Raw genomic sequence first — 15,419 nt, 5'->3', positions numbered from 1 at the left:
GGGACACAGGGAATATAAATGACAACCGGGGCACAGGGACACAGCTACAACGGGGACGCCGGGGGCACAGGCGAGATATATAAATGACAATCGGGACACACGGATTGTCCGAATAGAAATTACAGACCGGGACACCGCGACACAAATGAAGACCGGGACACCGGGACACAAGGAATATAAATGACGACCGGGACGCTCAAAGAGAAATTACAAACTGGGACCTCGGGACACAAATGACGACCGGGACACAGGGAATATAAATGACGACCGGGACACAGGGAATATAAATGACGACCGGGACACAGGGACACATCATTAGAATAATGAGGTATAGATCTGAATACAGATTGTTTTTCCCATTTACAATTATATGTTGTATGTTCAAGAGTCAGTAAACTGACAATCTATTTATACGCACAGACAATGGGACAGCGAAGAACGTTGTATATTCGTATGTTTTACGTAGTTAAAAACATATATATATATATATATATATATATATATATATATATATATATATATATATATATATATATATATATATATATATATACATATATATATATATATATATATATATATATATATATATATATATATATATATATATATATATATATATATATATATATATATATATATATATATATATATATATATATAAATATCTATTCACAGGTGGGACACAGGGACACAACTATAATGGCACGTTACCACTTACGCGTGCGGGGGGGGGAGGCTTGAGGAGGGCGCGAAGTGCCCCACTAACTAGGTGTTTGGGTGGCGCGACCCAACAGCTACACCAACAGCTAGTATATATATATATATATATATATATATATATATATATATATATATATATATATATATATATATATATATATATATATATATATATATATATATATATATATATATATATTATATACCATATTATTTTGATCATGTCACAATTTGACAATACTATTTGAACATACCTATTCCCGTATTAATAGATATTAATATGGGTTTTAAACAATTCAGGCTTCTTCTGGAAACTCAAGCAGCGAAGATCCTAAACGCCCGTTGCCTACAGCTGACTAAAATTTGGCTGTAGAGGAGAGGGATGTATTACTTCAGAAAAACTGTGCTTTGATTATTTAAAAAGGCAACTAGAACTTTTAATTTTTTACGAACATTTTTATTAATAAAAACATACGCAACTTACGAATTAACTTACGTAACGAACTTCTATATTCATATGTTTTTATTACGTATATGAGGGAATTCACCCCCTCGTTAGTACCTCACTCTTAACACTATTGCTTAAATTTTGCTCCAATTCTTTCAGAATGACCCCTGAATCACAAAGGCCGTAGAATAAATAATTGAAATTAATAGAATTACTTGGCGTAAAGAGCGAGGTATTAGGAGAGGTGAACCTCTCATATGCTTAATAACTTCCGTTGTTTTTAAGTTTTAGTGCTGTTCCTTACTTTCAGTTGAAAAAACTTTCCTATATTTATTTTTTCATTTTTCTTTAAAAAAAAAGCTAAAATCCTGCAACCCCTTAATGGAAATTTTCTTCCCCCATGACAAATGCAAAAAAAAAAAAGGATTTTAACCCGGTCCAATGTTTTGTCAGGCATATACCTTAAACCTTTTGGGCTGAACTTCCTTATTGAAATATATACAAAAAAATTCCATATAATGTAGTTCTGACTATCTTTTTTGAAGAGTAAGGCTAATGACAAAATCTGACTGTCCCCCAAAATTGCAGCATAGGTGGCATACGTGTCTGCTGCGTAATTACAGGTAGATACCGCATTAGCCTAATATACACTATGAGAAAATAGCACAATCCACTATGAAAATGCACATGCTTGCATATACACAAATCTATATATATAAAAATAAGTTGATTGTTTGTGTGTTGACTGACGTCATGTTTGTGTGTCGACTGACGTCATTATAAGGATTGAGTATTATGCCGTCATGAAGTTGTTTGTTGACTCACGTCATGTTTGTCGACTGACGAAATTAAAAACCGGGACACAAATGACGACCGGGACACAGGGAATATAAATGACGACCGGGAAACAGGGACACAACTACAACGGGGACACCGGGGGGCACAGGGGGATATATAAATGACGACCAGGACACAGGGAATATTCGATTAGCAATCACCATCAACAAAGCTCAAGGGTAATCATTAGAATAATGAAATATCGATCAGAATACGGATTGTTTTTCCCATGGACAACCAGGACACAAATGACGATCGGGAAACAGGGAATATAAATGACGACCGGGACACTCAAAGAGAAATTACAGACCGGGACACCGGGACACAAATGACGACCGGGACACAGGGAATATAAATGACGAGGTGTTAGGAGAGGTAAACCTCTCATATGCGGAATAATTTCTGTTGTTTTTAAGTTTTAATGCTGTTCCTTACTTTCAGTTGAAAAAACTTTTTCATATTTATTTTTTCGTTGTTCTTTAAAAAATACTAAAAAATCTTGCTGTTCCTTCACGGAAATTTTCTTCCCCCATGACAGATTTCTCCATGGAAAGTTCCCCCTGCATAACCCCATCCCCTGAAACTTTACCCTCTCCAACCGAAAAATCCCCCTGAAAGCGTCTGTACACTTCTCAATAACCATTACTGTATGTAAACACTGGTCAACGTCTGTAGCTTGCAACCCCTCCCCCGGTGATTGTGGGAGAGTAAGTCATCCCCAAAGAAAAAGTTATTAGGTATTTCGACTATGCTGAATTAAAGGACTATCTCGAATTTTGATACAGGGACTTTGTGGAAAAAATGAGCGTAGAAGGGGGCGTAGTTGCCCTTCAATTTTTTGGTCACTTAAAAAGGGCCCTAGAACTTTTAATTCCCGTTAGAATGAGACCTTTCACAGCATTCTAAGACCACTGGGTCGATGCAATCAACCCTGGAGGGGGATCAACAACAAAAACCACAAAAAACAAACAAATAAACACGCATCAGTGATCTGTCTTGTGCCACAAAAACGCGAAATTCCACATTTTTGTTGACAGGAGTCTGAAACTTCTACAAAATGGTTCTCTGATACGCTGAATCTGATGGTGTGATTTTCGTTAAGATTGTATGACTTTTAAGGGCTAATTCCCCCTATTTTCTGAATAAGGCAAATTTTCTCAGGCTCGTAACTTTTGATAGGTAATTCTAAACTTAATTAAACTTATATATTTAAAACCAGCATTAAATGTGAACTATTGTTATAAAAATTCCGCTTTTTAGAGTTTCGGTTACTATTGAGCCGGGTTGCTCCTTACTGCAGTTCGTTACCACGAACTGTTTGATTATACACAGCATTTTTAGCTCCGCCGTAAACTTATATATTTAAGATCAGCATTAAAATGTGAACTATTTTAATAAAATTCCGTTTTTTAGAGTTTCGGTTACTATTGAGCCGGGTCGCTCCTTACTGCAGTTCGTTACCACGAACTGTTTGACTATACACAGTATTTTTAGCTCCGCCTTAAAATTCGCCCCCAAAATTGAAGTTGATTCTGAAGTAAATCATCGCAAATGTAAACTTTCCTTTTTAGATTCGAATCTAAAAAGAAATTACAGGTTGACAATAAGATTACTTTGGGAAAAAAATGAAATCACAAACCGGGGCATTTGATGGGTGTAAAGTAAAACTTAGTATTTGTGCTGCGGCATATTGTTCAGGATAGTGGAGCATTTTTGTAAAGATGAATATGAAAAAAAACGTTATGGTCAATATCGTCGACATTCTAGGACAACTGAATCGACACAATCACCCCTGGAAAAAAAAAAAAAAACTAGCAAACAAACACGCATCCATGATCTGTCTTCTGGCAAAAAAATACAAAATTCAACATTTCTGTAGATAGGATCTTGATACTTTTACAGTTGGGTTGTCTAATACACTGAATCTGATGGTGTGAATTTTGTTAAGATTCTATGACTTTTAGGGGGTGTTCCCCCTATTTTCTAAAATAAGGCAGTTTTCTCAGACTCGTAACTTTTGATAGGTAAGATTAAACTTGGTGAAACATGTAAATTTAAAATCAGCAGTACAATGCGATTCTTTTGATGTAACTATTAATATCAAAATTTCGTTTTTTAGAGTTTTGGTTACTATTGAGCCGGGTCACTCTTTACTACAGTTCGTTACCTACTGTTTGATAAGATGTCATTAAACAATTCTTGATTTTTAAGCTTTTTGCGGTAAGGACATACATCCTTTTCAGTTGCTACTGAAGTTATAAATGCATAATAATTTTCACCTCATAAATATTTGTTGGTGTATAATTTTCAATACTTATGTAAAAATTAAGAGATGTGGTTGATTTTGCAAGCTTTTCCTAAGAAACTGCATCCATGTGCTATTACAAAGCAATTCAGAAAAAAATATTAGAAATGATTACCCTGGTCGCCAAAGACCAGGGTAATCGAACAACACCATTTTATGTGGCATTTACTGATACTGAACATCTGATTGGAGATACTGCCAAAAACCAAGGAGCCATGAACCCTTTAAACACAGTTTTTGATGCCAAAAGACTAATTGGTAGGACATTTTAAGATTCTTTTGTTCAATCAGACATGAAACGTTGGCCATTCAAGGTAATCAGTACAGATGGCAGACCAAAAATTCAAGTTGAATTGAAAGGCGAGACAAAGGATTTTATGCCGGAAGAGATCTCTTCAATTGTTCTTGGTAAGATAAAAAAATAGCCGAGGGTTATATCGGAAAATCGGTTTCTGACGCTGTTATCACTGTACCTGTTTATTTCAATGATTCCCAAAGACAAGCTACAAAAGATGCTGGTTTCACTGTAGGATAGAATATTCTTCGCATCATTAATGAACCAACTGCCGCCGCGATTGCCTATGGCCTTGATAAAAAAGGATGACGCAGAAAAAAATGTACTCATTTTCGATCTTGGTGGTGGTACTTTTGAGGTGAGCATTCTTACGATCGAGGAAGGAATCTTCGAAGTAAATTCTATGTCTGGGGATACACATTTGGGTGGTGAAGACTTTGACAACAGATTAGTGACCTACTTCTTGAAAGAGTTTAAGAGAAAGCATAAAAGGAAGCATGCATGAGATTGTTCTTGTTGGAGGTTCAACCCGTATTCCGTGTGTGCAAAAGCATCTACGAGACTTTTTTAATGGAAAAGAACTAAATAAGTCAGTCAATTCTGATGAAGCAGTTACTTATGGTGTTGCTATTCAGGCTGCCATTCTTAATGGTGACAAGTCTGAAGTAATTCAGGATCTCTTTTTGTTGGACGTGGCACCGCTTTCTCTTGTTATTGAAACAGCTGGAGGAATGATGACTCCTTTGATAAAAAAAACACGTGAATTCCTACAAAGCAGACTCAGATTTTTATTACATATTCGGACAATCGCCTGGAGTTTTGATTCAGGCTTATGAAGAAAAATGAAACTATGACGAAAGATAATAATCTTCTTGGTAAATTTGAGCTCACTGGAATTCCACCAGCCCCAAGAGCTGTACTTCATCACGAAATGTCATTTGTGTTGCTAACGGAATTTTTAAATGTTACCGCCGTTGAAGAATCTACGAGTAAATCAAGTAAGATCACGATCACTAATGACATGAATCGTTTATCTAGGGATGAAATTGAGCGAATGGTCAATGATGCTGAGCACTACCGTACCAAGAATGAGAAACAAAGGGAGAAAATTTCTGCTAAGAATGCCCTTGAATCCTATTGTTTTTATATGAAACAGACTATCGAAGGCGAGAATATGAAAAACAAGATAAGTGATGGTGACTGCAGCACTGTCTTGGATATCTATAATGAGACTTTAAAATGGCTGGATGCCAATCAGTTGGCTGAGGTTTAAAGACAAGCAAAAAGTAATTGAAAATATTTGTAAGCCCATAATAAAAAAGCTTTATCAAGGGATTGGAAGTATGCCTGGAGAAAGTCCTGACCGACCCCAAGAATATGGTGGACAAACAATAGAAGAGGTTGATTAAGCCCCCACCAAAATATTCCATCCTCGCTTTAAAATTTCCCGGGAAAATTTTTCTTGACCTTTTCTCGTTACACTTATCTTTTTTTTATTTAATATGTGATCGTTTTTCAAGTCAAGAAAGAAATGGCTACCGCAAACCATCCGCACCAATGGGGCACCCAAATATTTATGTTCTCATTGAATTTTCATGGCACTTGGTATTAACCAATTGACATATAGCAATTGCAAATTCTGTTGGTTTGTCTCTCAGTCCCAGTTTTGCTACTTTAGGCACTTCCAGGTAAGCTAGGACAATGAAATTTGGCAGGCATATCAGGGACAAACCAGATTAAATTAGAAATAGTCGTTTTCCCAATTTGACCTAGGACAATGAAATTTGGCAGGCATATCAGGGACTAACCAGATTAAATAAAAAAAAAAGTTTTCTCAATTTGACCATCTTTGGGCCTGTTAATTTGGAAAAAATTAAGTATTTTTAACTTATGTATAGTTGATTAGATTTTAATGAAATTCGATGTTTGGCAAGATAATCTGTGTTGGAGCTGTTATTTTAAACCCTGACTGGATCTGGTGACACTGGGGGGGGGGAGTTGGGAGGGGAAACCTAAAATCTTGGAAAACACTTAGAGTGGAGGGATCAGGATGAAAATTATTTGGAAAATAAGCCCAAGTCGCATATACATGATTGACATAAGCGGAATATATCCACTCTCTTTGGGGTAATTAGGGGGGGGGGGGTAATTATGAAAAATATTTTTTAACTTAAAAATGGGTGATTTGATCTCAATAAAATTTGATATTTAGAAGGATATTGTGTCTCAACGCTCTTAAATCCCAACCAGATCTGATGACATTGGGGGGAGTTTGGGTGGGGGAACCTAGAATCATAGAAAATGCTTAGATTAGAGGGATCAGGATGAAGCTTGGCGGGAAAAAAAAGCAGAAGTCATAATTACATGATTTACATAATTAAAACGGATCCGCTCTATGGGGGGTGGTATTCTGAAAAACTAGAAAAAATGACTTATTTTCAACTGAAAAAGGAGTGATTGGATCTTCATGAAACTTCATATTTAGAAGCACCTCGTAACTCAGATCTCTTGTTTAAAATCCCGATCAGATCTTTTGACATTGGAGGAGTTGGAGGGGGAAATTTTGGAAAACACTTGGAGTGAAGGAACTGGGATGAAGCTTGGTGGATAGAATAAGCAAATGTCTTTGATACATGATTGATGTAACAGTACCAGATTTGCTCTCTTTGGGGGAGATGGGGCGTAAGTAATTTGGTGAGTTTGGTGTTTCTGGATGTGCTAGGATGATGAAAATTGGTAGGCGTGTCAGGGTGCTACACAAATTGACTTGATAAAGTCCTTTTCCCAGATTTGACCATCTGGGGGGCTAAAGGGAGAGGAAAAATTAGATATTTATAACTTACAAGTGTCTGATTGGATCTTAATGAATATTGATATTAAGAAGGACATCATGACTCAGAGCTCATATTTTTAATCCTGACTGGCATTAAGCCTCTGATTTTACTTTTAAATCAATCTGTTGATTCTTAGAATTTTGATAGAGCTCATACCATGAGCTCTTGGCTCTTAGCTCTTCTTGCCTTGTCATAAGCGCCACATGAGCTCTTAGCTCTTGTTTATAATAAAACTTTTCTTTCTGCTGCTGGGTTACTGTTAATTTAATAAGAAGAAAGATATAAGCTTGAGAAAAGTCATTTCTAACATTCTATCTTGGGTATTGGCTTGGATAACTTTCTGCATTTTGGTAATTATACTAAAAAAAGTAGCAGCAAATTAGAGCCTTTATTTTTGTATATTTAACTCTAGTTTTGCATGGCAAGGTCTAATATCACATAGATTTCTTGATTAAAAAAATATTTTTTTAATGCTCTGACAACAGGCTTCTAATCTCAAACATAATTAGTTGAGATTGGTTGATATGTAAGACTAGACTAGTTGGGAATAACCAACAACAATCTTTGAAAACTAAAATCATATACATACTGCACAGATTTTAACAAATTCTATGATGAAGCAGTCTACTTCTTAGATTGTATATTAGAAAGTTTACAAGGATTTAAGTGTTGAACTATTCAACTAATCTTTTGTTTAGGATTGAACAGTATTTTCGAAGATTAGACTAAAGCTTTAAATGTACATCTTATAATAAGCTCCAATATTGATTATCAATGTATTTAAAACAGTCAGAATCTTTTAGGGGCTATTATATTATAGATAATCACATTCTCATGAGCGAAATTCAGAAAAATAATTAAAGTATATAGTATTTCAGTTCAAAATAGGATGATTACTGTTATACTTTTGTCATGGAAAGGAAGTGTGGTCTTTGAAGGTAACTATCTAGTTCTTGGTGTTATAAAAAATTTTACACCCAGATTGGTAGAAATAAGGATAGATGGTATCCTAGACTAGGTAAATTAGATAAAGAAAAAGAAACAGTAATGGCTACAGGCTACTGCAATTTTATAGGTATTACAACTATAGTTATAACCAATACAGTATTTAGTTGTACATGGCCTATAACCTTTGCATGATGTCCAAATTACTGTAAATCAGCTAATCCAATAGATTTTGTTGTTGTAAACTAAAGACTGTTAGGATCAATACAAGATACAAGGGCATATAGGAGTACTGTTATTGATGTTAAAAGTAAAGATCACTGTCTAGTAGGGTTTATGGCTAATTCACAGCTGAAATTAAGGAAAAATAACTACATTTCAGGAAGGTATGCTTTATTAAACTTTTAGATGATAATTTGAAAGAAAATTTCCAAGAACAGTTGAATATCAAACTCAATAGTTTGAAACTTGATAGTGTAGAAGATGGATGGAATAATTTTTGGAAAGTCATATATAAAGTTGCTAATGAAGGTACAAGTTTTTTTTTAAACTTCAGCTTATATTATGTGCTCAGTCTCATTGAGAGACAGTTTTTGGTCTTACTTCAATTTTCTTGCCCAAATTGACAAAATTCTTGCCCTAATGCTTTCAAAGAAAAAGGTTTATGCAAACTTTGTCTCTTACTCAGACTATAAGTCTTGGGTTTTTCATCATTTATCCATGTCCCTTAACTCTTTTATTTTAAGACCACCAGCTTGATTTTAATTCTAAAATCTAACTGTTTTAAATTCGCCTAAAGTTGTAAATCTATTAGAGGTGAGAAAGAAAAAATTACAAAAAATAAATTCATTTTTTATGGACTTCTGTCAATTAAATATAGAATATTAACTTAATTCAGGAAGGTTTAGATTTCTTATTTTAAATTATGTTATGAAAGAGAGAGAAGAAAAAGAGATTTTAAAGTAAAAAAAACAGAAAGAAACGTATCAATTAGATATTTAAAACAAATTTACAATTTAAAATAACTTTTTCAACAAAATTGAATATTTTAACATAATTTTAAACAAAGCTAATATTTATAACTGAAATCAAATTCAAAAACATTAATACGATTTTTAGTAGCCTACTCCGTTATTTGAGGAGATAGATAAAATATAAAAGAGGTTTTCGATACGAGTAATTTTTTTTCGCTGTTGAAATAATCAGTCAAACTCCAGAGATCTATGCTTTGTAGTCATGGAAATATGACAAAATATTCCAGAGAAGGGAGTTTTTAAAAGATAATTAGTAGGCAATATTTCGTTGAAAGATCATTAATTTTATGATCAAGCAGTGATTTAATTTGTTATGGTGTTTTTTGTTAACTACACTTTATTATTACATGAATCCTGCTATCTTGAGTAATAAATTTACTTTGGGATATGTTGTGTTTTTACTAGATTGAAGCTATCTCATCAACAATGATGAAAATCAATTTCTTGAATATGAAACAACGAGAAATACAATTTTCTCTATTGAATTAATAAGTGAAACTCCAGAAAACTATGTATTGAAGTCAGGGAAACATGCCATAAATATTCCAGAGAAGGGACTTTTAAAAAGACATTCGTTGGGGAATAGTTTGTTAAAAGTTCAGTAACTTTATGGCCAAGCAGTGATTTAATTTTGAATAGTATCTATTTTTAACTAAAAAGCATTTGATGTAGCAATTCTTTAAAGTAAGCCAATAACCAGTTTTTTTTACGATTTTTCAGAACTCCGTTATTGGCGGAAATACATAAGGAATAAAAGATGTTTTTGATACGAGTAATTTGTTTTTGCTGTTAAAATAATCAGTAAAACTCCAGAGATCTATGCTTTGAAGTCAGGGAAATATGGCATAATATTCCAGCGAATGGAGTTTTAAAAAGATAATTAGTGACTAGTTACACCAATTGGTGTGTCCACTATTGGTGTGTCCAATTGGTGTGTCAACACCAATTGTGTTGTGATTCAATGACCCGGTTTAAAAATATTAAAAAGTGTGTTTCATTAATTAAAATTATAAATTTGCAACCGGAACCCCTGCCGATAATCCCCAGACCTTATATGATGGGGTCACTATCCAAAAAAAAATTGAGCAGGTTGAATGGAAGCCGTAGACACGGGCTAAAAGTGGATCTCAGTCTAAATGAACCTTTTGTTGGGATTGGTGTAGCACATGGTTACCGCTTGAGCAATGGTCTAACCAATTACGGCCTTAAGCATCCGTGCACCTGTGTAGCTATACTCAGTGGATGAGTGTGATTGTGTGTGAAATTGGAAACATTTAGCAAGGAAAGTTGACTAGCATACCAGTGGGAGAATCAAGCAGAGAAAGTGTAGCGCTTGGCTACCGCTGAGTCAACAATCTAATCAATCACGGCTCTAAGCATCCGTAAACCTGTGTAGCTGTACTCAGTTGATGAGTGTGCAAATGTGCGGCATTGGAAACTTTTAACAAGGAAAGTTGACTAGAATGTCAGTGGGCGACCCAATGAGAGAGAGCTCTAGTTCTCCCATTCATTTGCACTAGGGCTTCTGACTAGGATAAGAGTTTGAAATCGATTGTTGGTTATAAGACAGTCAGGCCGCTTGATTCAGTACCCATGTTGAAAAATGTGCAAAGTTTATTTAATTAATTAAAATTATAAATATGCAACCGGAACCCCTGCCGATAATCCCAAGACCTTATATGAGGGGGTCACTATCCAAAAGTAAAATGGGGCTTGATGAATAGAAGCCGTAAACACGGGGTAAAGTGGATCTCAGTCTAAATGAACTTGTTGTTGGTATTGGTGTAACACATGGTTAGCGCTTGAGCAACGGTCTAACCATTCACGGCCTTAAGCATCTGTTAACCTATGTAGCTATACTCAGTGAATGAGTGTGATTGTGTGTGGAATTGGAAAAGTTTAGCAAGGAAACATGACTAACTTACCAGTGGGAGACTCAAGGAGAGAAAGAGAGATAGAGAGAGATCTAGAGTTCCCTTTGATTTCACTTAGTCTTGGCTGGTATGTTTTGGTCGTTTTTTTTGTCACGGCATAGTTCGCACTAGTTACACCAATTGGTGTGTCAAACTTTGACAGATCAAAACTGTAACTTCTCACTTGTATAGAGAAGTCAGGCGAGAGTTTGATCTCAATGTATGTATGAAATTGGCTTTGATACGGCTTGTTGGTCCACTAGCCAGTCAGTTGGCTTGATTCAATGAGCCTGTTGAAAAATGTTGAAAAGTGTGTTTAATTAATTAAAATTATAAATTTGCAACCGGAACCTCTGCCGATAATCCCCCGACCTTATATGAGGGGGTCACTATCCAAAAGAAAAATTGAGCTGGTTGAATGGAAACCGTAGACACGAGCTAAACGTGGATCTCAGTCTAAATGAACCTGTTGTTGGTATTGGTGTAGCACAAGGTTACCGCTTAAGCAATGGTCTAACCATTCACAGCCTTAAGGATCCGTGCACCTGTGTAGCTATACTCAGTGGATGTGTGTGATTGTGTGTGGAATTGGAAATGTCTAGCAAGGAAAGTTGACTAGCATACCAGTGGGAGACTCAAGGAGAGAAAGAGAGATAGAGAGAGCTCTAGTGTTCCCTTTGATTTTCACTTTGTCTTGGCTGGTATGTTTTGGTCTGTTTGTTGTCACGGCAAAGTTTGCACTAGTTACACCAATTGGTGTGTCAAACTTTGACAAATCAAAACTGTCACTTCTCACTTGTATAAAGAAGTCAGGCAAGAGTTTGGCCTCAATGTATGTATGAAATTGGCATTGATACGGCTTGTTGGTATTGGTGTAGCACATGGTTACCGCTTGAGCAACAGTCTAACCATTCACTGCCTTAAGCGTCCGTGCACCTGTGTAGCTATATCTAGTTGATGAGAGTCGAAAGGAAAGAGTGAGGCATGGGTGATTGGCCAGTGTGCCAGGAGAGACCCCAGAGAGAGAGAGCCAAGGTGCCTTTCATTTCCTTTTGGGCTTTTCTGGTTACTTTAGCTCAATTATTGTCACGGCAAGGCTCTATCAGTTGCACTAAAGAGTGAATTGAATCACGAGCCCAATAAAGGACAAATTCTCTAGTGGAAGTGTGTCAAGGAAAAGTCTGTTTGAAATTGGCGAATGTTAGTTGGATCATCTAACTGCTACCAGCAAGAGGCCTTTTGGTGATTGTTTGTGCAAGCATAGTGGTTTTGATGGTGCTAGGATTGCAAGAGGACTTCTTTCCAATGGGATTGCACCTGTAAAACACTATAAACTGATGGTGGGTTCAGAACGATTGGGTTGGGAACGCCAGGGTATCACTCTGATCCAAACATCTGTTGAGCTATACGAATCTTGGATAGTGTGGAATCCTTGATTCGGTAATGATTTTGGTATCATTGGAGCCTTTGACTAATGGGATTAAAGGGACTTGAAAGGACAAGAAATAACCAACACACAGCAAGTTTCATGAAGAAAAGATCAACCTGCAACAAGTTTCACAAAGAAAAATATCCTAGTAAATTAAGTTTCGCGAAAAAATAAATAAACATATAATGAGCTTCACGAAAAAAAGTCAATATAAATTAAGTTTGACGATAAGAAATCATTATGCGACAAGTACCACGAACAAAATTGGCTTCACACGGAAAAAATACAATATAGAAGTGCCACGAAGAAAAAACCAATGTACAAATAAATTTCATAGAGAAGAATTAAAAATATAACAAGTTTCTCGTAGACATAAATCGAGATATATTAAGCTTTCTGCAAAAGTAATCCACATATAATATGTTTGACGAACAAAAATTAACGTTCATGATACAAGAAGAAAAAAACTATGTTCGACAAGCTTAAAATAAACTAGCATGCAATAGGTTTTGGGAAGAAAAAATCAACACATTTTTTTTTGCAAAGAACAAAGGAGCATGCAATAAGTTTCACAAAAAAAAATAGCAACATTCAACATGGTTTACAAAGAAAAATATTAAGATGAAATAAGTTTTATGGAAGAAAACATCAACGTAAAACAAGTTTCACGAGGAATAACTAAAAGTACATTAATTTTCACAGGGAAAAACTACCATGCAAGAGGCTTCACGAAGAAATAATCAACAACAACATGTTTCATGAAAAAAATAAAAATGTAATTGATTTCACGAAGAGGAAAAATAACTTAAAACAAAATTTCAAGATGGAAAATATCAATACGCAACTTACGTTAAGAAGAAAATCATCATCATTAAACAACTTTTATGAAGACAAAACAAAAATACAAGAAGGTCCACAAAAAAATGAACTGACAATAAGTTTCAACATGAAAAAATCGACCTATATTGGGCTTGTTTGAAAGTTCTGAGATACTCAACTGATTAGCAAAACTATACGCATATTGAGGCTCATATTTCAGAGGTGGTAATACCGCACTGTGGCATATTTGTTTCTAAGGGTGCATAAAACAAGAATTCTAACAAAGGAAGTCCAAAAAGCTATTGTTTAAAAATTTTGAGGTAATCAATTGATTTAGAATTATTAAAAATCCACGTGCATATTGAGTTTAGAGTTTAGAGGGTTCTAATGCCACATCCGTTTATAAAATTGTAGGTAGCTCTTACAATATAATGGTTAACTTGGACATTTATTATAGCCACAAAGATTTTCCCAGAGCAAAGCGATGTTTTTAACCATTTTAAGGTGCAAAAAAAAATTAGCTAAAAGAAAGCTAAAAACCAATTGTTTGAAAATTCTGAGGTACTCAATTGTCTTAATATTGTCAAAATAACATAAACATGCTGAGCCACAATATTCAGAGGTTGTAATGGTGCACGATAGGGGATTAGTTTCTATGGGTGCAGGCCAAAAAGGATTTTTTAGCCAAAAAGATTTTTACCGAGAAAAGTGGTGTTTTCAGTTGTTTTGCTGTGCAAAACAATAATTTTAGCCTATAGAAGGCCAAAAAGCTATTGTGTGAAAATTCTGAGGTAGTTATTAGATTTATCAAAGTTTTATACGAATATTGAGCGATCAGTATCGTAAGGAGTAATGCCATCCGGTAGTGTGTTCATTTTTGCATGTGCAAGTAGACCGACATACAAAAAGCTAAAATGGATATTTATTTTAACGCTTCATTTGACTAGATAACTCACTTGAGTCTTGAAAAAATTGTGTACAGTTGTATATAGTAGACCTTCAGCTATTCTAGGGCATGATTGGTTGTTCTCCATGTAGATTGAACAAGGAGGTACCTTAAGTTTCAAAAAGGGTGTTTCAAATTCCCAATGGGGCTTCAGATGAACATAGCGAAATTTTCAAACGTCACCACATACAATAACAGTTAAAGATAGACTGATCAGTTTCTTGATTATTTAGATTAAACACGTGATTTCACGTATTTTGTAGGACACTGCACTAAAGGCCGTATTTGAATATAAACTGTTTGATCTTTATCCCATAGCCTCTTGAATCACTTTGTCCTGTTTTGGTCATCAAATCACATTTCTTGGTCCTTAGCACATTTTAACCATCATGACTTGTCAAAAATTGATCAAGTTCTTTCTATCTCGTCGGCATGTTCAATTTTGATTAAATTGAGTTTCCTTTTTCATCACCTTTAGAAGTCACTCCAGTTACCTCGAAAAGAGATTTGGATGTTTCTAGAAATGTGATAGTGCTGAAATGTGTCATTCCCCAATGCAATTAATTGCTGAGAACTTCTGGTGGAATTGCTTTGGTCCCCGCTAACATTGTCTGATGGGTTTCATGGTTCTTTTTGCTTGTATTTTATATATTATAGGCCTCCTTAACGTTTGGTGTTTCGTATGTTGCGTTTTAATTGGTTTTTCTGTGTTTTAATAATGCTTGTAAATTTTATTTAATTAATTAAATTTATAGGTACAATAAAAGTTTGTATCTTTTAGATTGCTTGCTCAAGAATAAAACTTACATGTGAACCAGGCATGTGAACGATTTAATCATTTTAGAAGGTTGGGTGGGAATTCTCTGCCGCTTGCATTTGGTTATCACGTAG

At 35.1% G+C, this 15,419-nt stretch overlaps 1 pseudogene; it reads left to right on the top strand.

The window, feature by feature from the left end:
- The first annotated feature begins 4,435 nt into the window (after positions 1-4,435).
- On the top strand, positions 4,436-6,017 carry LOC136036409 (heat shock 70 kDa protein cognate 4-like; annotated as a pseudogene).
- Positions 6,018-15,419: the final 9,402 nt, after the last annotated feature.

The sequence above is a fragment of the Artemia franciscana genome, chromosome 15 (assembly GCF_032884065.1).
Source record: "Artemia franciscana chromosome 15, ASM3288406v1, whole genome shotgun sequence".
NCBI classification, from domain to species: domain Eukaryota; kingdom Metazoa; phylum Arthropoda; class Branchiopoda; order Anostraca; family Artemiidae; genus Artemia; species Artemia franciscana.
The sequence above is the reverse complement of the archived record's forward strand: the minus strand, read 5'-3'. Positions and strand labels throughout refer to the sequence as shown.